This window comes from Python bivittatus, unplaced genomic scaffold (assembly GCF_059951505.1).
Source record: "Python bivittatus isolate LINGU-HERP-01145 unplaced genomic scaffold, Pbiv_v1 ctg000220_np1212, whole genome shotgun sequence".
Lineage (NCBI taxonomy): Eukaryota > Metazoa > Chordata > Lepidosauria > Squamata > Pythonidae > Python > Python bivittatus.
Window position 1 is genome coordinate 541,324 of NW_028277048.1, and position 25,787 is coordinate 567,110.

General features: G+C 40.0%; 1 protein-coding gene and 1 long non-coding RNA gene across 6 annotated transcripts in view; one reads left to right on the forward strand and one right to left on the reverse strand.

Moving 5' to 3' along the window:
- Positions 1-14,329, reverse strand: part of PHC1 (polyhomeotic homolog 1) — a 44,087-nt gene extending 29,758 nt beyond the window's left edge. For 4 of the 5 annotated variants that reach the window (XM_025166850.2, XM_088137562.1, XM_007428533.4 and 1 more), the window contains exon 1: positions 14,064-14,329. The gene's annotated coding sequence lies outside the window, so the exon portion shown is untranslated. The remainder of the gene's footprint in view (positions 1-14,063) is intronic. The other variant, XM_007428532.4, reaches the window with a different exon arrangement.
- Positions 14,330-14,495: 166 nt separating this feature from the next.
- LOC148216235 (uncharacterized) lies at positions 14,496-24,934 on the forward strand. Its single transcript, XR_015795574.1, has 3 exons — positions 14,496-14,635; positions 17,408-17,453; positions 22,266-24,934. It is a non-coding gene; the product is annotated as an uncharacterized LOC148216235 (long non-coding RNA).
- The last annotated feature ends 853 nt before the right edge of the window (positions 24,935-25,787 follow it).

Below are 25,787 nucleotides of genomic sequence, written 5' to 3' on the forward strand. Positions count from 1 at the left end.
GGGTGGGGAGGGAATACTTCAAGTGTGGGGATGGCTAGCCCCATAGAGGCCTGCTGCCTTCAGCCCCAGATTCTTCATCTTCTTGGACCCTACTTTTCCTCTTTTTTAGTAATGTTTCTAAATTTTGATGTTTCATGTATTTGTATGTATTTATGGTTTTAATGTTTTGTGTGAGTCGCCCAGAGTCCCCCATTGGAGGGAGATGGGCGGGGGAGAAATTTAATAAATAAATAAAATAAATATTTCTCCCTTCCCCCCAATTTTATGGGGTTCCCCCTCTTTTAATTCCATAGTTAGTTTAGTATGTGGGAGATTATTATTTTTCCCTTCACCATATAATTTTTATTTTATATATATGTATATAAAAAAAAATCCCCTCTCACCCCTATGGGTGGTATGTGTCTTTCTCAGTCTCAGGTCTTCTACCAGAGGCCTGGGAGTTTGAGGGCTCTGCACAGTATCTTAGCTGTTCCTAGCACTGCACTCTTCTGGACAGAGAGCTCTGATGTTGTTCCTGGGATCTGTTGGAGTCACTCTCCCAGCTTAGGAATCACAGCCCCAAGTGCTCCTATCACCACTGGGACCACTTTGGCCTTTACTTTCCACTCTCTAGTTCTTCCTTCAGGCCCTGGTACTTCTCCAGCTTCTCATACTCCTCCTTCCTGATGTTGCTGTCACTTGGCACTGATACATCTATCACCACCACTGTCTTCTGGTCTTTGTCTACTACCACAATATCTGGTTGATTTGCCAGTACCTGCCTGTCTGTCTGGATCTGGAAGTCTCACAGAATCTTAGCCCTGTTATTCTTCACGACCTTCTGTGGAATCTCCCATCTGGACTTGGGAGGGTCTAGCCCATACACTGTGCAGATGTTCCTGTACACGATTTGATTGTGCCATTCAGTGTATACTGTTCCTGCCTGCATCTTACACCCTGCCACTATGTGTTGGGGTGTCTCTGAGGCCTCTCTGCACAGTCTGCACCTTGGGTCCTGTCTAGTGTGGTAGGCTTCTATGGATCTGGTGCTTAGTGTCTGTTCTTGTGCTGCTATGATCAGTGCCTCAGTGCTGTCTTTTAGTCTAGCCCTTTCCAGCCACTGGTAGGATTTCCCAATGTCAGCCACCTCAGCTACCTGTCAATGGTATATCCCATGCAGGGTCTTGTCTTGTCATGGCACTTCCTCCACTTGAACTTCCTCCCATGTCTGCTGCTGCCTCAGGCATTCTCTCAGCAGCTCATCTTTGGGTGCCATCTTACTGATGTAGTCCTGGAAGCTCTGAGTTTCATCCAGGACAGCGGCTTTGACACTCACCAGACCCTGCCTGCCCTCCTTCCGGCTGGTGTACAGTCTCTGGGTGTTGCAGTGGAAACCTCTGTACACTATGAGGAGCTTCTGGGTCTTCACATTGGCAGCCTCCATATTTTCCTTTGGCCAGCTTGCTATACTGGCAGGGTATTTGATGACTGGCAAGGTGTTGATGGCGTGGATCTTATTCTTCCCATTGAGCTAGTTGTTCAGGACCTCTCTTATCCTTTGGTGGTACTTGGATGTTGCTGACTTCCTTGCCTCCTCCTCATGGTTCCCATGTGACTGTGGGATACCAAGGTACTTGTAGCTAGTCTCTATGTCTGCTATGTGGCCCATTGGTAGTTCCACCCCATCAGTCTTAACTACGTATTGTCGAAGGCTTTCACGGCCGGCATACGATGGCTGGTGTGGGTCTTCCGGGCTGTGTGGCCGTGGTCTTGAAGTTTTGTTTCCTAACGTTTCGCCAGCACCTGTGACCGGCATCTTCAGAGTGCAGGAGCACAGACAGGAGCAGTTCTCTCTGTGCCCAGGGTGAAGTGACCCTTCTGTGGGTATTTATAGAGATCTGGGGGGGGGGAAGGGGGGATGGGGGTGTGTGGGAGGGTTGGGTTACTGAGTGGCTGCTTGTTTTGGTGTCAGCATCTGTGTATCTTCCTGGGGATTAGGAAGGGTTTTTTCTTCTACTGAATTGTTAACGAGGGGCTGCTGGGGGTGATTAGCAAGTTCATTGTGTGAACTGTTCACATGTCCAACCCCCCATAGAAGTCTGTGCTCCTGCACTCTGAAGATGCCGGTCACAGGTGCTGGCGAAACGTTAGGAAACAAAACTTCAAGACCACGGCCACACAGCCCGGAAGACCCACACCAGCCACAGTCTTAACTACCTTCCCTCTCTTTACTACCATATGGCCACACTTCTCCAGTCTGAATGACATCCCAATGTCCTCACTGTAAATCTGTGTCAGGTGGATCATTCAGTTGATGTCTCGTTCAGTCTTAGCATACAGCTTGATGTCATCCATGTAGAGGAGGTGGCTGATGGTGATTCCATTCTTGAACTTGTTCCTATATCCAGTCCTTGTGATTATCTGGCTAAGGGGGTTGAAACCTATGCAGAACAGCAGCGGGGATAGTGCATTACCTTGGTATATGCCGCATTGATGGCCGCTTGTGTGAGCTGTCTTGAGTTGACTTCCAGTGTTGTCTTCCACATTCCCACTGAGTTCTTGAGGAAAGTCCTTAGTGTCCTGTTGTCTTTGTATAGCGCCAGGCATTCACAGATCCATGTGTGTGGCATTGAGTCGTAGGCTTTCCTGTAGTTAATCCAGGCTGTGCTCAGATTGGTCTGTCTAGACCTTTAGTCTCGGGCGACTGCTCTATCTATGAGCAACTGGTGTTTTGAGCCTCTGGTGTTGTTCCCAATGCCCTTCTGAGCTCTGCTCATGCACTGGCCCATATGATCCTGTAGCTTGGGGGCTATGATGCCTGATAGGACTTTCCATGTTGTGGGGAGACAGGTTATTGGCCGGTAGTTGGCCAGTGCTGTTCCTTTGTGAGGGTCTTTCATGATCAGCATTGTCCTTCCTTGTGTTATCCAGTCTGGGTGGGAGCCTGCTGCTAGCAGCTGGTTCATCTGTGCTGCTAAGCATTCATGCACTGCTGTTAGTTTCTTTAGCCAGGAGGTGTGGATCATGTCTGGGCCAGGTGCTGTCCAGCTCTTCATGTTCTTGACCTGCTGTTGGATGTCTGCTGCTGTGATGGTGACTGGTTCCTGTTCTGGAAGATTGCTGTGGTCTGCTTTCAGGTCCTGCAGCCACTTTGCACTCGGTGTTATGTGTCTTCTCTTTCATATGGGAATATGTTCTTCCAGTACTGTTCAGTTTCTGCTGCTGGTGGCTCTGCTGTTACTGTGCTGTTGCCTTGCAGTTGGGAATATACCTTGGATGGTTCTTTGGAGAACAGGGCATTTATCTTCTTGGCCTCTGCTTCTCTAGTGTATCTCCTTAGCCTGGCAGCCAGTGCTGTGAGCTTTTGCTTAGCAGTTGCTTCAGATGGAGTCAGGCCCTGTCCGGCCCAGCCCAAGAACAACAATGAAATGGTCCAGTCAAGTATACTTCCTTTATTTGCTTACACCCTATAGACAGAATCTTGCCAAACTAAATCTATACTACAGCAACTAGTGAATATACCCTGGGAGATTCTAGGGAGTTATCCTGAACCTCTTTTGCTTCCCACACTCCCCCTGCAGACCATGTTGTCTTTTGTCTCCTTTCCCCTGCTGGAATGCATCCCCTCCTCCTTGATACCCTTGATCTCCCACAGGCTCATGTATTTTTTCAGTAGCCAAGTCTTATCCTTAATCTCCATATCCTTCTGTAGTTCCACCAGCTGACTAACCTCTCCGAGTTGCCTTGATCTTAGCCTCCAACCTCATTTTCTGGGGGGGGGGGGGGGGATGTACTGCTGCTCTTCTTGATTGTGTAGCCAAGCATCTCCAGGATTACAGCGGCTGTAGCGTATATCAGTTCATTGGTTTGAGTTATGGTGGTAGTAGGGATTGTCGTGAGGGCTCTAGCATACTATCTGATGGTACTTCTCCAGTGAGCCTTGGTAATCAGTCTCGAGGGCTGACTGTAGCTAGTTTATCCATGATCTTATGCCTCATATTAGCTGCTGTACTTTGTAATGGAGCAGGTGGTAGTGACGTTCTTCAGGTGTTGGCTGCACATCCAGTTGTTTTTCCGGGTGTTCTTGAGTCTGGGATGTAATGTGTAGTTGGTCTATCTCAAGTTGTGAGAGCAGCTTCCCCTTCACTATGTTGAAGTGTTGGGTAACTAGCTGTTTCTCAGTTAGTGTGGATGTAGGTCTTCTGTCCATCCATAGTTCCCTCATATGTTTCACATACCCCCTCTCATTAGGTCTACTGCTGTAGCAGCATTCCATCAATTCCAGGTTCTCGTCTCATCCATGTATGATTTGTTCCAATAGCCCACTTATCAGATTGTCCTGGCTCCCCAACATCTGACGTGGACCTTGTTAATCTGGGTAATGGCCGAGCCAGCATGACTCTCTTAGTTCGTGTCACTCTCATATTTGAGATAGGCAGGTAAAGCATTAGGGGTTCTTTGCCTAAGGACCCCTACTGGTAAGGTAGGTACCAGCCAGGATTTGAACCCCGGTCGCCCGCATCAAAAGGTGGTGTTCTAACCACTATGCTATCCAGCCACTATGTATATCAGGTTAGGATTTTTTTAAAAACTATATAATTTTTAATAAAAGAATATAAGTATATTGCTATTTGGTTTGTATATGATAGGACAAACTACTAAATTCTTTAAAAAATATAGTAACTGTAATGTTTTTGAAATCTAGTAACAGGAAAAAAAAGTCTTAAAACTGTACTATTCAGAATAGTGTTTATTCAAGATACCTCATTAACATGCCTATTATTACTATTTCTGGTAATAATTTATGAATGGTTTGACAGTTTTAATGATTATCATTTCTATATTACAGGTAGTCCTCACTTAATGACCATTCTTTCAGTGACTGTTTGAAGTTACGGGAGTGCTAAACAAATGGTAGTTACAATCAGTCCTCAAAGTTCAGCTGTTGCAGTGCCCCCACAGTCACATGATCAAAATTCAGGCACTTGGCAGCCCACCCACACTTATGACTGCAGGGGCGCTTCAACTCCCCCCCCATCTCTGCCCTTTTGGCCGCCCTGCACTCCGCCACATACCCCTGCTGTCCCCCGCTGCATAAATGTTACATAGACACATTTACCATTCCTTGGATCCATCAAGTCAACCTTCACAGCTAGCTTGAATAAACCATGATGGGCAGAGGTCAACAGAGCAATAGCAGCTGAATCTCATGTACCCAATCCTACAACAAACTGCAACCTAATAAACTATATTATATGACACTTAAACTGCATTCGGAAAGTATTCAGACCTCCTTCACTTTTTTCAATTTTGTTATGTTGCAGCCTGATACTACAATCATTCAAATTCATTTTTCTTCTCATTAACCTACATTCAGTACCCCATAATGACAAAGTGAAAACAGAATTTTAGAAATGTCTGTAAATTTATTCAAAGAAAAACTAAAATATCACATTGGCATAAGTATTCAGACCCTTTACTCAGTACTTTGTTGAAGCACCTTTGGCAGCAATTACAGCCTCGAGTCTTTTTTGGTATGACGCAACAAGCTTTGCACACCCGGATTGGGGGATTTTCTGCCATTCTTCTTTGCAAATCCTCTCAAGCTCAATCAGGTTGGATGGGACCGTCGGTGGACAGCCATTTTCAGATCTCTCCAGAGATGTTCAATAGGGTTCAAGTCAGGGCTCTGGCTGGGCCACTCTAAGACATTCACAGAGTTGTCCCTAAGCCATTCCTGTGTTGTCTTGGCTGTGTGCTTAGGACCATTGTCACGTTGGAAGGTGAACCTTCGGCCCAGTCTGAGGTCCTGAGCGCTGTGGAACAGGTTTTCATTGAGGATATCTCTGTACTTTGCTCCATTCAGCTTTCCCTCAACCCTGACCGGTCTCCCAGTCCCTGCTGCTGAAAAACACCCCCACAGCATGATGCTGCCACCACCATGCTTCGCTGTTGGGATGGTATTGGGCAGGTAATGAGTGGTGCCTGGTTTCCTCCAGACATAACGTTTAGAATTGAGGCCAAACAGTTCAATCTTGGTTTCATCAGACCAGAGAATCTTGTTCCTCACAGTCTGAGAGTCCTTCAGGTGCTTTTTTGCAAACTCCAAGCAGGCTTTCCTGTGTTTTGCACTGAGGAGAGGTTTCGTCTAGCCACTCTGCCATAGAGCCCATATCGGTGGAGGGCTGCAGTGATGGTTGTCCTTCTGGAACTTTGTCCCATCTCCACACAGGATCTCTGGAGCTCAGTCAGAGTGACCATCAGGTTCTTGGTCACCTCTCTTACTGAGGCTCTTCTCCCCCGATTGCCCAGTTTGGCCAGGCAACCAGCTCTTGGAAGAGTCCTGGTTGTGCCAAACTTCTTCCATTTGAGAATTATGGAGGCCACTGTGCTCTTGGGAACCATCAGTGCAGCAGAAAATTTTTTATAGCTTTCCCCAGATCTATGCCTTGCAATAATCCTGTCTCTGAGCTCTGCAGGCAGTTCCTTTGACCTCATGGCTTTTGCTCTGATATAGTATGCATTGTTAGTTGTGAGGCCTTCTATAGAGAGGTGTGTGCTTTTCCAAATCATGTCCGATCAATTTAATTTACCACAGGTGGACTCCAATCAAGGTGTAGAAACAGCTCAGTAACTATCAAGAGAAATGGGAGGCACCTGAGCTAAATTTCAAGTGTTGTTGCAAAGGGTCTGAATACTTATGCCAAGGTGATATTTCAGTTTTTCCTTTTGAATAAATTTACAGACATTTCTAAAATTCTGTTTTCACTTTGTCATTATGGGGTACTGAGTGTAGATTAATAAGAAAAAAAATGAATTTGAACGATTGTAATATCAGGCTGCAACATAACAAAATTGAAAAAAGTGAAGGGGGTCTGAATACTTTCCGAATGCACTGTAACCATAGTTTTCCAAGTATTATACTAACACTTTGTTGTCAGTTGCTTTGGAACTATTTTATTTCTCTTTATTTAGGCTGCAGCCTAACATTAATGAATGCAATAATAAAGATGGACTTCTGATTAGAAATATATAGGATTGCAGACTCACTAACAGGGATATATTTTTCAAGAGTTTCATCTCAAGCTCAAGAAAAAAAGACAAAAAATAACAAAAACTGGCCATTTCAAGTAGCACTGTTTGACTGTTCTGGCTTTTCCCACTGCTGTGATTTACCTGCTGTTTTCTGGCTTGTGAATGACTTGCTTTTTACAGCACGAAAAAAGCAAGTAGGGACTGATTACACCCTGCAATCATTGCCAGAGATTGACTGGAATAAGGTGAAGTGTTAGGAGAAAGAAACAGATATTTAAGCACTTGGTTGAGGGACTGAGGAATCATTTTGGATTCTGTAGTCTTGCTGGAGAAGATTAAAATGGCTGTTGCTGTTCAGTCGCATTATTTCCCATGGAAGTTTTAATTTTTTTAGAAAAAGTTGTCTTGGCCAATTTTTCTATAGGTTGGGTGGCAACTAGCAGCCACTATGGCTACATACCATCTACAACTGTGGCCTTGAGATGGAAAGCAAAGGCTTATTCTGCATACCTATTATTTCTTTATGCCAGAACATTTGAAACATTTCAACTTTGTCCCATAAAGTGAGTGAAGCTGTTTTCTCCCAAACATGAAAAAAATGTATTATTCCCTATTTATGGGATGCAATGTAATTATGACTAAACATAATTATAGATTTGCATTTGTTGATGAAAGTTAAACTTAAATTTAAAGTAGTTTAATAAAAATATATTGTCTTTGAAGTGAAATGTATAATTTAAAATTTAAATAATATTTTAGTGCAAACATAATACATGCTTTAGATAACAGAAAAAATGGGTCTATCTGGCTTCTGAGGTAATTCAGGATCAATTACATTAGTAAAAATTATTAATTCTTTTCTCCCCAGAGAATCTAAGGTTCCAGAAATATACAAGTGACATCCAGTTCTCTATCACATCCATCAACAACCAGGAGGTAGGCAATTCCATTTTCTTGCAATTCCCACGCATGGCCTCAAAATTTCCTTCAGAGACTGAGAGACCCTCTGGAGCTGATTTTTGGAGTTGCAAAACAGAAGAAGAAAGTCTACACATAATGCTGGACCTCAATTTCAGGATAATATGAAATATTGATATTTATTTATTTATTAAAAATCAATATCAAAATCAGTAGCCACTGCAAGTATTCTTATCATCATTCCTATCAAAGCACATGAATTATCATCTTTTCAATGATACAGTGTGGAAATCCTCTTTTATGATTATTGACATTTCTATTTTTGAATATTACTCTGTTGAATTATTTTTCCCTTACCAGAGGGAAGATCCACAGTTATAAAGACAAAGGAATACAGAGAAACCTCAATTTAGTGGATTTGGATTTACCAGACTTTGCATATATAACACACCAAATTTCTTTGGAGATGTACAACATTTGCAAAATGACATTGTGTCAATTTATGTCATTATGCAAATAATGTAGACTGTGTTAATTATATTATTTGAATAATATAATCATATAAATGATGTAAACTACAGTGATGACATACTTTCATATTTAACAAGTTGTGAACAGATATTTCCTTCTACTAAATAGTCACGTAAAACAAGGTTTCATTGTGAAAAATATACATATTTTATATATACATAAAATATTTGTATATGTGTGTATCCATACACACATGTATACAAATAATCATAGTATACTGAAAAAATGTTTAAGAGGGAAACATCATTTTATAGGGACTCACTCAATTGCAAGTTTCATTTTTGAAATTTTGATTATTTTATGCATTTTTGGGGTTTTCGTCCTTTTTATTGCTGTACTGAGATTGTCTCTCTCTGATCTCTACTATTATATACACACACAAATATAGAGAGACATATATTCTACATAGGCACCTGTACACACACACACAATCTCATAATAAGCCAGCCCAGGTACCAACATCCCTTCTTAGACATGATGCCTAAGCTAATTACATCATTATTTTTGGAAGAAGCTGGTTTTCTACATAATTTCAACCTGGTTTCAGATCTGACTTTTGAATAGAAACTTCCTTTATCACCCTTGGAATATATTACTCCGCTGCCTCTTTTGTACTGACATTCAGGATCTATATATTTACCCATTTATAACATGATACATATAAGACAGATTTGATTTCAGAATCTGAACATAAGCAGGTATGGCATTCATAAGGGGAGATTAGAGTATCTGCCTGTGGTCACCCTGATGGGTAATATGTCAGTTTGCACCAGTTTGAAAAGTCTCCAGTGTGGGGCATACAAAATACTAAAAAAGTATCAGGGGATTGTACAAGGCAGAGGAACAAAGGTGCTGTAGCTATGATGTGAGCCACTGGCTACATCTGTTTGAATGTCTTTATCCTTGATCCTCAACTTACATTCAGTCAAGGTTTACCATAGTCCAGGGTTTTCTGGGATGGAAAGGTCATAGCATCCAAGATCTTGTCTGATTTGATTCCTCAAGGATGAGTTGCACCCATCCAACAAGGAGAAGGGATCCCCAGAGGGTTTGCTTCAGCCAAGATCTGACAGGGCATAGCCCCAGACAAACCCTTAAGGAGATGCAGTTTAATTCTAATCGTATCAGGGAGTTAGGGGTCAATTATGGCATTCTTACTAAGAATTTCAGGAATTTTGTTTGAATAGCCTCTATATGGAATACCTCTTTATATAAAACACTGCTAGGCACATATAGTAACTCTGGCTTTATAAAGTTTAATCACTACTGGGGCATAGTTTTGAGCACTAGAACTTGCATACTTAATCATGGCAAGGGATGTTTTATATGGTTTTGTATTAAGCTCACGTGTTTGGTTAGCCCAGCAGGTAGAGACTGAAAAAGGATACCCAGATATTTAAAAGTTTTAACCTGTTCAATCTCTCTCCCATTTATGTTCCATCTGGTGTCTTAAAGTACAGTGAGAACACTAGAAACTTTGAGTAATTAATTTTGAGGAATTCTTTGGAGTAAAAAGATGATAAAGCCTGTGTAAACCTGCTGGAGTTACAGAAAGAATGGCAGCAATATCCAAATATAATATAGAAATTGGGAAATGAGCTAAAAAGGGGAGATGGTATTCCAGCTTATTGAAAACTTGTTTATACCCCAATTAAACTAAAAGTGAGGCTAAATGCATTCCTCTTTAACTCCTTTGATTGTACAGGTGGGATCAATTAGATCACCTTTACAATTGCCTTTAATTTGAGTGAAGCTGCCACAATATAATACTATATAGCTTGAGAGCCAACAATCCATAATGGATGCAACCAACTTCCTCCAAAGACATATGGAGCTAACAGATCCTTCACTTATTTGCAGGACCAGGAAATTATAGCCATACTACTTAGCGATCAATCTCTAAGGCAGTGGCAAAATGTCTGTTATTGCCATTGGCTCTTAGAAGCCATCTATGGTCTAGCTGTAATATACTGTAATGTATATTTTTGGAATTTTTAAGGTTGTTCCAGTCTATGACCATAATAAACTAAGTTACACACAACTACACCCTTGGGATGAACTTTGCCAAGAGAACAGGAGTACAATTATCTAGATTTTCATGGACTTCTCAGCTGCTTCTAAAAAATTGTCTAAGAGGAAGACACTATTTTATAGAGACTCAATTGTTAGTTTCATTTTTTTTTATGTTGACAGGTTATGTACTTTTTTCCCTTTTTTATTGTTCAATTATTTTATTATGAAATTGCTAGTCAACTAAAGCATTTATGGGACTAGGCAGTATACTAAATAAATAAATATGCTGATGACACTACCCTGATAGCAGAAAATGCAAAGGATTTGCAAGCTCTAGTAATAAAAGTTAAGGAGCAAAGTGGAAAAAAAAATGGGACTAAAATTAAATATAAAGAAGACCAAACTAAGGACAACAGGTAGAACAACCAGCCTTAGAATTGGCAATGAAGATACTGAAGTGGTGGATAGCTTCTGACTTTTAGAATCAACCATCAATAGTAAAAGAACAAGCAGTCAAGAAATATGCCACAGACTAGCTAAACACAGCCATGAAGGCCTTGGAAAAATTATACAAATGGTGTGATGTCTCTATACCTACAAAGAACAGAATCATAGTAGACATGGTATTCCCTGTGACATATGATGGAAGCAAAAGTTGGAATTTAAAGAAGCAGGATAGGAAGAACACTGATGCTTTTGAACTTTGGTGTTAGAGAAGACTCCTGGGAATATCATGGACAGCCAAAAAACAAACAAATAAATCATCAAACAAATCAACACAGAGTTCTCACTCGAGGCACAAATGATTGGTCTTAAATTATCCTACTTCAGACACATTATCCGAAGACCTTGCTCTCTGGAGAAGGCTCTAATGCTGGGAAAGGTGGAAGGAAAGAGAAGAGGATGATCAGCAGCAAGGTGGATAGACTCAGTTACAGTGGCGATGAGTGCACTGTTGGAAGACCTGAAAGACCAGACTGGGGATAGATCATCATGGAGAAAATCTATGTGGTCACCAGGAGTTGAAAACAACTTGATAGCATATAATCCAATTCCAAAGAGTGGGAATTTATAGCTTTGCTTTTACCCAGATGTGCCACTGGGTTACTTAGAGTTCAATTTTATCCTTTCTGCTATTTAACATATACACGAAACTGCTGGTGGAAAGCATCCATCAGCCCCACTAGGTAGACTGGACCAGGAAATCAGCTCCATAGGAAAGCTAAAACTATTTTTACTGAGACTGGTTATAACAGAATCTTGCAAGTCCTCCTCCTTCTTATACTTCAGTGAATTAGGGAGGCATATCTTGTTTGTTCTGCATTTAAAAAATATTTCAGCCCCTTTTGCTTAGGTAACAATTCCTGCATATTTCTGTCAAGGTTATCTTCCTTACTCTCTACAGCATCTGAGCCCATGGATTGAATTGTTATCAATATGCAGTTGACATCCAGCTTTCTCTCTTCTCTTTTCATTTAAGCCAGGTGAGAGGATGGACATTCTGAATCACTGCCTGACTTAGTACAGGTAGTCCTCACTTAACAACCACTTGTTCAGCAACTGTTCAAAGTTGCAACAGCACTGAACAAGGAGACTTATGACCAGTCCTTGTAGTTGCGGCCACTGCAGCATCCCCACAGTCACGTGATCACAATTTGGGCACTTGGCAACCAACTTGCAATTACGAAGGCCACAGTATCCCTTCCTTCACTGCCGGCTTCCAACAAGCAAAGTCAATGGGGAAGCCAGCAGAAGGTCAAAAATGGTGATCACATGATGTCATGCTTAACGACCACACAGGATTCGCCTAATAATGGCAACTGGAACTGCTGCAACTGCCATTGTAAGTAAGCGCAGTCACATGAAGTCACACTTTATGACCACATTGCTTAGCGACAGAGTTGCCAGTCCCCATTACTATCACTAAGCGATAGTATTATTGCTTTTATTTTTATAAGCGATAACTATTATATTATTATTATATATTATAAGCGCTTATAATATTATATTATATTATTATATTAAGTAATGGAGTATATGAACGTCAATAAATTGAAAGCTAATCCAAACAAGAAGGAAACAGTATAAGAGTGGAGCCAAGGTTACCAGTGTTCAGCCTGTTATGGAGAAGACAGTGTTTCCCTTGAAAAATAAGGCATAGAGAATAACAGAGTTCACTTAGTAGGTACAATTTTATCAGCTTAGACTGCTCTGAGATGCTTTTTAATAAAATCTGCTGATTTGAAAAGGTACTACCAGACTGTTTTTGAATTCTGAGATACCAGCTGTAATTCTTTCTGAGACAAAGACAAACTGGCAACACTCATATTTTCTTGTTGTTTGCTGCAAAATGTTGTCTATGGGACTATCTTCAAAGATAATTCAGAAACTTCGGTTAATTCCAAATACAGCCACAGCGCTAGTGAGATTGGCTAACATGATCCTAACACAGTGGGTTTTCAAATCTGTAAGTAGTAAACCAAAAGTAAATTATTTTAAAGTTTGTATAATTTGCCTCTGCCAAGCACACGCAGTCATTAATGCACATTTTTTTTCTCAAAGAAGGGAGACATCTGGAGTTTGAGGGCTATGTTATGTTCAAAAAAGCAACAGGTAGGCCAGAACAAAAGTAAGTTCTAAAAATTTAACTCATTTAAATTAAACTAAATTTAAAATATGCAATAACCTTTACCTTTAGTAAGAACTTTTGGAAATCTCTGGGAATCATACTAGGGTTTTTGGAGACTTCATGTTGCCTGGGTCTCAGACTGTGCAGCTCAGCAAGAGATCTTAGCATCATCCTTATCCATAGCATGCCTTAGCACCTTATCCATAATGCAGTGACAATACTAGCCCACCTTTTAATTGTTTTGTTTTAAAAATCTCCTAAACTATAACTGTATGGACCCTACTTTACCTTTTGTCTTTTTTGTCAGACTTTCAAGGACAACCCTAAACCTCCACAGGTGTCATGCTCTATGCACTGAATCATGTCAGTATAAAGGTAACATCATTTCCAAAGTATTGAAAATTAAGACAGGTACTCTGGCAGACATTTCCCTTGTCTTTTGATGCTTTTAATTAATCAGAATCTAAATGAGCCTTATTCTACAGATAGAGAAGCAGTTGATCAGGTGCTTTTCGGCAGTTAACCAGAGTGACACAGACTTCTCTAGGTTCCAATAAGGGTTTTTAATTAGGTGGTGGGAATAGGCGGGCACAGAAGGACCAGGTAGGGATGCTGAAGCCTTTATTCTGCGGAAAGTACTGCAAGCTTTGTTCACAAGAACGCCCTACAGACACCGTACAGGTAAAATATTAACGCGGGAAACACGTGTTTCAAGTGCAGCTATCAAAGGAACCAGGACTGTCTGGAGCCGTCGTCAGAGTAAACAACTGACCCGGTTACCGCTACTCATTGTGTGAAACATTCAACAGACGGGGGAGAAAAACACGACGACTAAGAAGCTCACTAACAAAAAATGGTCCGAAACTGCCTGGGGGGCAAGGAGGAGCGGGAACCACAACGGCTGCAAGAGGGAAGAGTGATCTGCAGGGGTGGTCCTGGGCGGGCAGCACTTGCTTACCTCTGGTTCCAGCTAGGCCCAGCTTCTACCCCGAAGGGGGCGCGCCAACGACCAGACCGGCCTTCACAGAGACGGGGGGGCGGAGCCGGGACCCGGCGGCGGCCGCGGAGAAACCCAGGGAGGACGGGATGGCCCAACGGGCAGCCACCTCGCCCCCTCAGCGGATCTCCTTCCCCGGAGTCAGCACCGCTTCCCCAATACGAGCCGACCGGCTCCGCCGAGTCTTTAATTTCGTTAGCCCGGGCTTCCCCCTCCTTTCCTCTCGTTTCCCCACTTCCTGCCAGAGGGGGCGCCAGGAGGCGGCTCTTCCGGGACACATGACCCGCCTTCGCTTTGACTAGCGGAGGTTTGCAGTTGCCATGGTGATGTGGAGCAGGCGCTTGAGGCTTGGCCCTCGTTCGCATTGGGGGTCTTGATTTCGACTGCAGGTGGTGCAGAAGAGCGGGCGCCGCCGCCGCCGTCGTCGTCGTCCTCCTCGCGACGGTCAGGAGTTTGGGGGATACTGCTTGGAAGGACGGGTTTGCTTGGCTTGCTGAATTTCTGCGCACAAGGATTCATGAGCCTCAAGGACGGTAAGTAGGAGGAGCAGAAATGGTCCTACCTAGCACTTGGTACAAACTGGGCTGTAGTCACAAGCTGTTGGTTACCTGGGGACTAGAGGGAAATACTGTTTCCTTGGAACTGCTTTCGAAAAGCAATTAGACGCTTCCGCTTGCCCAAAATACTGCATCAAAACTGCATCAAAACTTCTAAGCGAGGTTAGATCATCTCCCCATTATAATCTGTGTACACGTTTGAGGTCAGCTCACTTTCACAACACCATTTACCACACCTCTCTGTAACTTTCTTTCTCTGCAAAGCATCTTTGCTTCTGCCACTTCGTATATATACCACATTATATGAATAACTGCCTTTTGTTATTATAAACGTCTCAGCTCTCATCCAACCATAACTTTCTCCGTCTTCTGTCTCAATCCATCTCTTCCTTCAAATATTGATACTACAATTCAATCGTGCTTCATTCTATGTGAACAAACCGCCATCAGGGTACAGTATTTCTTTTGTGCTCACTTTTGTATTCATATTCATCCCTCACCTGTACATCCTTAATCCTATCCCTTCTTTTTTTACCACACAACTTCTTAAGTAATCCACTGCATTCAATTTTTACATTTTCCTTACATATCTAAATCCCTTTCATATAACAAAGTGGGCAGAAGTAATCTCTTATACACAGCCATTTTCATTTCTTTTGACAAATATTCAACATTCCCTGAAAATCATTCAGGAGCAACATAGGATCATCTACATACACAAGTACATGCACATTTACATTCTCAGCTAAGACGCCTGTAACATCAACACAAACATTTCTGATACACTTATTCATAAATTCATTTAAATAGTTAATTGATTATCATAGCATCATATTTATTTTATTTATTTGTTTATTAAATTTATATGCCACCCATCTCCCCCAGAGGGTGACTCTGGTTGTCTCACAATTAAAATCAAACAGTAAAAACAGTAAAAATAAATACCCATATTAAATTATCTAAAAAACATATATCCTTTTCTTACTCTCTGCTCAATATCAAGCCAAACATCTATTAATAGAAAAATATATTTATTCTTAAACATGTTTAATTCCATCATACACTGCTCTTACTACACTCAGCAACCAACTTTATTTTTTTTTTTTTTTATTTATCAAATTTATACAGCTGCCCATCTCACAAAAAGTGACTCTGGGCAGCATACAGCATTAAACAAATATATAAAAACAATCATTAAAAAATGTAAAAGAGCACAAGGCGCAAAACAGGGTGAATGTTAACTACAGTAATGGAGTCACCTCAAGACTTCACCGGCCCACTGGGACCCCCAGGCCTGATGACATAACCAGGTCTTGAGGGACTTCCGGAACATTAACAAGGATGGAGCTAATCTCACTTCCAGGGGGAAAATGTTTCATGAGGCAGGCGCCATGACAGAAAAGGCCTGCCTCCTAGGACCTGCCAAATGTAATTCCCTGACAGATAGGACCCGCAGACAGATGGGATGGGTAGATGTAATCAGGGAGAGGCGGTCCCTCAAATAAACCCAGCCCCATGCTATGAAGGGCTTTAAAGGTCAAAACCAGCACCTTGAATTGGACCCAGAAGCAAACTAGCAACCAATGCAGCTCACGGAGCAGAGGTGTAACATGTGCTGTTCTAGAGGCACACATAATTGTCCATGCCACTGCATTCTACACCAGCTGAAGCTTCCAAATACTCTTCAAGGGCAGCCTCATGTACAGGGTATTACAGTAGTCCAATCAGGAGGTGACTAGGGCATGAATGACTGAGCAGAGTCCCCAGTCCAAGAATGGGTGCAACTAGTGCACAACCTGAAGCTGTGCAATGGCCCTCCTAGCCACAACTGCCACCTGCTCTTTGAGCAGGAGCTGTGAGTCCAGGAGGACCCCCAGATTGCACACCAGGTCTGTCTGGACAGTACAACCCCATCCAGCATCAAAGATGGCATACTCCTAGAACTGGAAGGCCCTAAAACCTAAAGCTACTCAGTCTTACCAGGGTTCAGCTGAAGTCTGTTGTTCCCCATCCGGGCCCTCACGTTAAATAGGAGAGGAGAGAGCACCAAACCCTGTGGCTGAGGGAAGGATCTTTGCTCCCCAATTACCACTGACTGGAGTTGGCCCCGGAGAAAGGAGGCAAACCAGCACAGCACTGTGCCGCCTACTCCCAATCCTCTGAGTCAGTCAGAAGGATACCATGGTCGATGGTATTGAAAGTCACAGAGAGGTTAAGTAGGGCAAGGATGGATGCACAACTTCCATTCAGCCCTCACCAGAGATCATCCAAAAGCACAACCAATGCCGTTTCTGTCCCATACCTGGGTCTGCATCTCAGCTGAAAGGGATCCAGATAATCCACTTCTTCCAAGTCCTCTGAAGATGCTGCATAACCACCTTCTCAACCACCTTCCCCCAAAAGGGGAGGTTAGAGACTGGACAAAAATTGTCCAGTATAGTTGGGTCTAGTGATGGCTTCTTGAGGATGGAGCGAACCAAGGTCTCCTTAAGAGGCAAAGGAACAACCCCCTCACTCAAAGAAGAATTAACCACTGCTAGAACCCACTCATCCAACAACCCCCAGGCCTCTTTAACAAGCCAGGAAGGGCATCGATCTAAAGAGCAGGTGGCTGAGTTCACAGTCCTAAGGACTGTTGACCTTCATCTTCATGCAAAACATTCTGTAATTCGCTCCTATTCCCTTTATTATATGCTTTTTCTAAAAGAACACATATACAATAAATTTTCTCACTTTCATGTTTTTCAGTGACCTGTTGTCATAAGTTCTGTTTGGGAGGTGACACAGGGAGAAGGTAATAGAATTCTAATAATCAGAGATTATTCATTACAGAATACAACAAAATAAAGGTTTTAAAATACACCTGAGGATCCTGCCATGTTTGTTTTTAAATCAATTTCTATCTTCCTTATTACTTGACCGATTCCACTATGTCATAATTCTTACAGGTGGTCCTTGTTTAGCGACCACAATTGGGACAGGCAACTTGGTTGTAAGCAAAGTAGTTGCTAAGTGAAACCATGACTGTGCTTATGATCTTACTTCAGCTTTTCTTTGCTTTACAGGCCTGCAGAGGTTGTAAATGCAAGGATTGGTCATAAAATTACTTTTTCATCACTGAATGGTCGCTAAATGAGAACTACCTGAATTATTATCTTACTGCCTTATACTAGTCTCAATCTTATTCCTTTTGTCAGTAATTTTATACTACAGGTGGTCCTCATTTAATGATCACTTGTTCAGTGACTGTTCAAACTTACGATGGCACTGAATGAATGGTAGTTATAACCGGTCTTTATGCTTATGGCTGGCCCAGTGTCCTCACAGTCATGTGATCATGCCTGGTTCATGATTACAACATTGCAGGGAGCCACAGTCATGTGATTGTGATTTGCAACCTTCCCTGCCAGCTTCCCACAAGCAAAGTCAGTGGGGAAGCTGGCAGGAAGTTGCAGTCACGTGAGGTCCTTGCTTAATGACCCGCGTGGTCCTCGCTTAACAATGGCAACTGGGCAGTGCAGTCATATGTTTTTTTTTTTACTTACGACCACGTTGTTTAATAATGGAGCTTTGGATCCCAATTAGTGTCATTAAGTGAGGACTACCTGTATATCTGTAGTCTACAGTTTTTTATGATCCTGTAATTTTCATTTTCTCCAGTCAACTAACTTTGACCCAAAGTCAGATGCTTAGCTCTGCTAGTAGGTTTTCTGGCTGTCCTTCTTTGCAATGCTGCTGCCATTCCAGGCCTCACCTGGCCCACTTCTTGAAAATTTGAGCATTCTGGGCCTTTAAATGATGGCCAGAACCTTGGACCCCTAAAATGAATGCCAGCGCTAGAACTTCTTGGCCTCTTGTCTTTTAGGGCAGGGGTTTTCAAACTTTTTCCGGCTGCAGAACCAGTTAATTAAAAAATATATATTCTGTAACCCCTGATTGAGAGACAAAGCCCTAGTGGTAAAATTTTGCTGCATTCAAGTAAAGGGATGTGTGTGAGTGTATGTGTGTGTGTGTTTTAATTCTTAGTCTCTCACAGAACTAGGATTCTATGGAACAACTTTGAAAAAACTGGGTGTTCTGCTAGTATTGATGCTTAACATCTTCCCATTCTCTCTGTTGTCATTCTGCTGTCATTCTCCTGGTATCCTTGCCACTGCTGAGATTCCTCTGTTCTCCTTGCTGCTCTTTCTGCTGCTTTCAGGACTTCAGCTCCCACGTACTTCTTTTTTCCTTCTGATCTCTTTGCTTCTCTCTGATGTTTCTCTCTTCTTCCTTTCCATTGCCACATTGTACTGCTTCAACCAAGTCTATTCCCCTCCCTGCCTCCCAAGCCCTCCCCAACTACCTCAATTCATGCGCAGCCTGCACCAGGCCTCTCAAACCCTTCCCGGCCTTCCTCAACTAACACACAGCCTGCACCAGGCCTCCCAAGCCCTCCCCTGGCATCCCCACACTCCTTACCTGGGACTCCTGCCACTTCCTGCTCAATGACTTGTGCATCTTAAGGTTACAATGGCTTCTGTGATTGCTGTTGCTAAACAATGCAGTCACATGATGTCTCACTTTATGACTACATCACTTAGCGATGGCAATCCTGATCCCAATTCCCGTCATAACCCAAGGAGTACCTATAATGCCAAGTGCAGAGGAGAATTATGGGGAGAACACTGCTTACATACATCCACAAGCACTAGAGTATAGGAAAGATGTTGATGAAGAGCTTCTTTTGCTTCTGGAATATCAAAAGCCTGAGGGCACAATAATTGAAACAGTCCTGCAAATGTACAACAGTCCCCTTGAAGAGCTGATTCAGGAAGATTGTGTAAGTGCACCTTTTATGATTGGAGGAAGTGATTGAAAGGAAATTTGCACTTTTTCCTATTTTGTGGAAAATTTGCATGAAATTTGCAACATTGTAAAGATGTCTTTCTGTAAGTAACAGTTTTTGATAGATATCAAGATTAAGGAATTATAATGGACATAAAATAATTTGAGACACATATTATTTATCATTTCATCATTTGATCATAGTGTTGGAAGGAGCCATTAAAGCCCAACTCTTTACTTTAATCAAAATTAAAGTAGCCCAGACACCCAAACACATCTAATGAAGGAGAGACCACTACTTCTCTAGCTAATTGGTTCCATTGTCAAGCTCTTACTAGTAGAAACTTTTCTAGTATTCTATACCTTAAATATATTATTCCATACAGCATTCTGGTTAAAGAACAAGTCTTGTTCTTCTATGAGATGTATTTGAAGAATCCTATCATATCCCCCCTCTCACCTTTTTTCAAGGCTTTCAAGACAGCTCCTTCAGTCTTTCTTCTTAGGGCTTAGTTTCAAGTTCCTTTGTTACCTTTCTTTGAGCCTGTACTAATTTCTCTTTAAAGTAGGGTGCCCAGAATTGGACACAGTAGTCAAAATGGGATCCAGTTGAACAGTACCAAGTGAATCATTGTTTTCTATATTTTGAAAATTATACTACAGTTGATGCAGTTTAAAAATGCATTTCCCTTTTTTGCAGCCAGATCATTGCTGGCTCATATTCTGTTTGCAGTCAATTACTATTCCAAGATCTTTTTCTCAACTACTAAAGTGTTTGTGCATTTAGTTTTTGTTCCCTAATGAAGATTAATTCGCTATTAACATATTACCTCTGCTAAATTTCCAATAAGAAGCATTATAGTATCCTTGCAGAAGTTACCATACATAAAGCAAATTCAGTACTTTGAAGGGAAATATGGTTTGGTAAAGTTTAATAGGAATATCATAGGTTGAAATGGGAATTCAACTTTTTAAGATTTGTTCCTTTTTAATGTGAATCATTTTTTCAGAACTATTGAGACTTACTGCATTGCCACCAATATAAAAAAATGATTTGACCTGCTTATTACATTTCCAGCAATTTTTTGAAAATGAATTGTCTCTTGTAGCAATAAAAAATACAGGATTATACCAACAATAAAACATATCAATTTTCTCTGAATATAATGTTCAGAGTGAATTTAATTTTCTTCCATTGAAATTTGCATTGTTGCATCTCTATTGCTGCATTCAAATTGTGCGCCCATTTAATCATAGAGTTTTTGACCTGTTCGGATTCTGAGTCATACTTCACCAATAGCCTATAAATAAAGCCCAACAAATATTCTGAGTTATAAGATTTTCAAATTCAGTCAAATATCTCAGTATTCCCTCTTGTACTTTTTTTTTTTTTTTTTACATACAGTGCAATATCCTCATCCTTGCATCCTCAGATCAGATTTGTCTTCCTGAACTAGGATCTCTATATCTCTCAGTTTAGTTCTCATACTCTATGCATTGGTGTAGAAACATCAGAGATTTTGAGCACCACCTACTGGTATCTCTGCTGTAGCACCCTGCAAAACTCTTGAATCCCCCATCTCGGCATCTTATTTTTTCCTTTCTTTCTGTTTTAATTGCATATTTGATTTTGAGATTTTGACATCTTCCCCCTTTTGTTCTAGTTTGTTGCCCCCTTGATGAGTTATAACCACTTCCCAGTTTTTATAAGATGTCATGATGCAAACCCTGATCCAATCTCACACCAAGAATGTGTTACAAATGACCTGAGATATTATTTGTGATTGTGGGAAGGCAGACATCAATAAAAGATCAATCATGTTAAGATGGTAAGAAATGGGAAGGAGAGTAAATGAAAGAAATGGGAAGTGAGTAAGTGGAAATAATACCATATTCCATTGAAAAAGGAATGATGCACTTAAAGACAAACTGTTTAACAGTGAATTCTTCCAGTGAAGGGACAATTTACTTAGGCAAAGTTTGTGAGTCTGTGCAGGCTGTAAAAGGAAGATGAAATTACAAGCCTTGCTGGAGGATTTCTGACCTGGGTTGTCCATCTGTTCCATGTAGCGTCTTCTCCACAAACCTAACCAACATTTGATCAACCTGGTTGAGGGATGGTATATAAGAGTGAATGAATGGGACAGTAAATAGGCATTGATTATTTAAACTATTTAAGTAAATCGGTTTCTCTTACTTTTGTACCTATGGTCTCATATCAACTATTTGTAAAATCCCAAATCTTTTAAGTTTGGTCACTGACTGCAGCCCCCCCTACATCTTGAAGTAAACAGTAAGGGCGCTCAGGTTAGACCCCAGGCATTTTATAATATACGTAAGTTAGCTTTATGTAGTAGCATATGTGTATATATAGAGAGAAAAATAATAGAGCAATTCAGAAAATATTTTTAATAGATTGGTGTTTATTTTTGCTACAGGAAAGGACCCACAAAGATCTCTGTAGTTTAAATCTAGACATTGCTTTGATTCTTTTTCTGTGAATGATAAGTAGTTCGCTTTAGCTGCATTTGCTTTAATAGAATTAATAGAGTGGCAAAATGTAATATTCAGACAGTTAAATTGTCCTTTACAATGTATGTTCTGTCACATATTCTATTCATATCTTCCTTTAATAAAACCTTTGTGATCAGTCTTTGTAAACAAAACATTTTTTTTTTATAAAAAGGATGTTGCATCCATACATTGTAGCTATTTCTATGTTCATAACATTATTTTCTAAGCTTCTGGAATGCAAACCTCAACTGGTTTTGTTTTATAGATTCTACAGTTTCCACAAACTACTCTTTTGCTCTCCATCTGAATGCAGTCACCATTGACAAAGTGGATTGAAGATTTACAACTAATATTTATATCAGAAAAATTATCTAGATTGTTAAAAAATGTAAAGAGGTCCTCTTTCTATATAGAACTTGTTATGAATTGAATTTGCAAACAATTTTTCTGGAGACTGATGCTTATCTTTAATCTGTATTAGGAAATTATATATAGATAAGCCTTAAGCATTGGAAAGAGAAGTGCACAAGCCCATTTATTCAGTAGATTGAAGACATGAAGATATTTGCAATTTATGAACAAGTTGCTTATAGATGTAGATTATCTATGGATGATATAATGACATATTTAATAGATAAAGATCATCCTTTATTAAAAGTTGTGTAAAATTTTATATACATATATGAAAACACCATACACACACACACACACACACACCCACACACTGTATTATTGCTTTCTTTTTCCTTCTCTTTTTTCTTTTGCTATTGTTTCATTTTTCCCCTTTGTTCTTTTTGTTAAATAAATAAAAACAAAGGAGGAAAAGAAGAAGAAAGCATCTAAGTAAAAGAATTCATGCTAGACTACATGAAACAGCATCTGGCACAGTATCTACTCCATTACCAAAGAAGAAAAGAATTGTAGAAGCAAGGAGCAGGAACTGGAGGTGCTGACAGCCTGAAGAATGTCAGTCTGTCCAATTAGAGGCATGATAAACAGTGTCAGAGAGGAAATGTTAGGGAGTCAAGAAAAGAAATCTCTTCACTAACTGACTACATTCATAGTAGCCAATAGGTTGAGATTGTGCAATGGCAATGAATACAGACGTGGATCTTCTAATACAGTACGGCCAAAAGAATCCTCAGTCCACTAACAGGCAAATGCAGCTGGGAAGTATTGGGAAAGGTAAGCAGTGTTGGGTGCAGAGATCATTGGGAAGTTGCTGAGGAAAAAAAAGTTGTCAAGGAATCCACTGCAGGCACTGGATATTTACAACAGCTAACCTGAGTGCAATGAAAGAAAGCAGAAGTGTTTGAGCATAAATACTGAAGCTAAGATTTTTAGCCACCATTTTTCTCTAAAGGCATAGTTAAGCTACTGTTGTAACATTCTATGCTGAATTTAGTCACTATAAAGAATCAGAACTTGTATTATGTGTTTGAGTTATAACTGGATTTCACTATTTTCAGCTTTTTCCAGATTTTCAGAATTACACCTGACTGGTACAATTTTTTAATTTTTGGTTCAAGTTAAACAAAATTGATCTTTCTTTTTCCTATAATTGGTCACCAATGAGACTGCAAGCTGTGGGGTGGGGATATGTGTTACCCATATTTTAGCCCAAATTCATCTGGTTTTCACAAAATTTGGTGTGGTTATCAAAATGATCCAGGCTGTCATGAACCTAAAATGTATCCTTTTTATTTTACGAAAAGTTGCATTTTCAGAAAAATGAATGCAACGTTCTTTATAAACTTACATGTGGTCATAATAGAGAAAATACATTAATCCATATACAAAAGAAATTTTTGAAGTGGATAAAATATACAGATGAATTTCCACTGATCTCTTGTTATAATGAACAAATTAATAGCAAAGATTTCGTGGCTTCTGATTAAGTGAGAACAAAAAGGTTTTATAAAGTTTTTTTTTAAAAGAAACTTCTGAGAAGATAAATCAGACAGTGTATTCTGCAAGCCTGTGTTTTTCATGTTTTCAATGTGGGCATGGTATTAATGCATTGCTGAAAAAATATGAGCCAATCTCTGCATTACTTCAGTTGAAGGAAACAAGTTTTGCATCCACATAGTAAAGATTTGATTCATGCAATTTACTTAATGATTACAAAATTATAGAAGACTACAGAATGGGGAAAATAGGAGGAGGAAGGAGTATTAGGTATGTTCTCTGCCTTGAGTTATTTATAAAAATAATGCAGGATAAAAAAATCTAAAAAATAAAAATAAAATAAAAAATATAGAGAATTTATTTAGCATTATGCGAGAAAGATCTGAGAGAAAATAATGGATGAAATTTGGAACAGGAGTACTTCTAGTAGGAATTAATTTATAATTGCATTATTTAAAAATCTTACATTAATTTAACACTATATAGTTAATCAAATCTATCACTAATCATATTTTAGCAATATTGGCAGTTAGATACTGAATATTTTATACTGACTGATAATTGGCTATCAACTCCCTAGTGACTCCTTCATCTCCTAAAAATTCAATAAACTCTTTACATATTTAGCTTTTTATTGGATTTAATCTTATCTTTATTTGAGTCTTTTAAAAATTGGGTTATAGCAATGGTGATTAAATTATTGTATGTGTTCTAAAGAGAACTGCATATAAGAAAAGCATTTTGTTTTTGGTTTTTTTTTTCTTTATTTGAATATAATTATGAGGATATTCATGCTCTTATTCCATTTACTATGGCTTGACTTTTAAATATTCTTATTGTAATACGTATTTATTTTACATTACACATACTTGTACATATTATTCTCAGTTTTTATAGAAGCCCCTCAAATTGCTCCAATATAACTCTGAAATGCTCCCCCCACTTGCCTAGCATTTGGAGAGCAGAGTTGATAGCACTCATAATAGTTTTATGCCACCATCAAAAGAAAATGTCATGAATAAACTTTTCTCTCTCTGCCTATGGAAAGAGAGGTCCCCATGGTCTCTGTATTGAATAAATTTGCATATACCTAAAGACAATATTCTAAAAATGATTATTCTTCATCAATAAATATAATTTTCTCCAGTTAATTAATAACTTCCTTGTCAGACGTCCTTATTTAGTTAAGATATTTTGACGTACTTTTTAAAATCAATTTTATAACATTACTGTAAATGTTGTAAGACATGAAAGAAAATGTTGCTATTTTTTAGTACTTGGTGAAAAAATGGCATAGAAAAATCTACGTCTACCTTAGCAATATTGTACACATTTAATATACCTTATACAAGGTATAAGATTCTTGTGGTATATTTCTGAAAATACTTTTTTCCAAGAGTGATCTGGCTTACAGTCATGATACAATCAAGACCAAGCACAAATTCAGTGCCAAAACAGCAATGTCCTCCAGATTTACAGTGGGTCTCTACTAGAAACAAATATGGTGAGATGTATTGGTGTTTCTGTGTACTGCTTAGTATAAAGCATCGTTTCAAATTCCACCTTTTCTTCCATGTAAACTCAGAGTTTTCTATGAATACCTTGGCAATTTAAATCAAGTTTAATATTTGAACTCCATGTCTATTATTAATTCTAGGAGATTTCGTAAGATCCTTTTCTTTACTACAAATGGGTATCTCCCTAAATTGTCCATTTGTCTGGCTGATCTTTCTGATAACAATAATAAATATGGCCACGTGCCTTGGACAGCTCCAATGCTGGCTTCTTCCCATGGAGGAGAGAGTACAAGGAGACCCAGTCCCAGTATGCAAATGAAGGAAGCTCAAAAGACCTTTCTCTTTTTTTCTTAAATACGCTT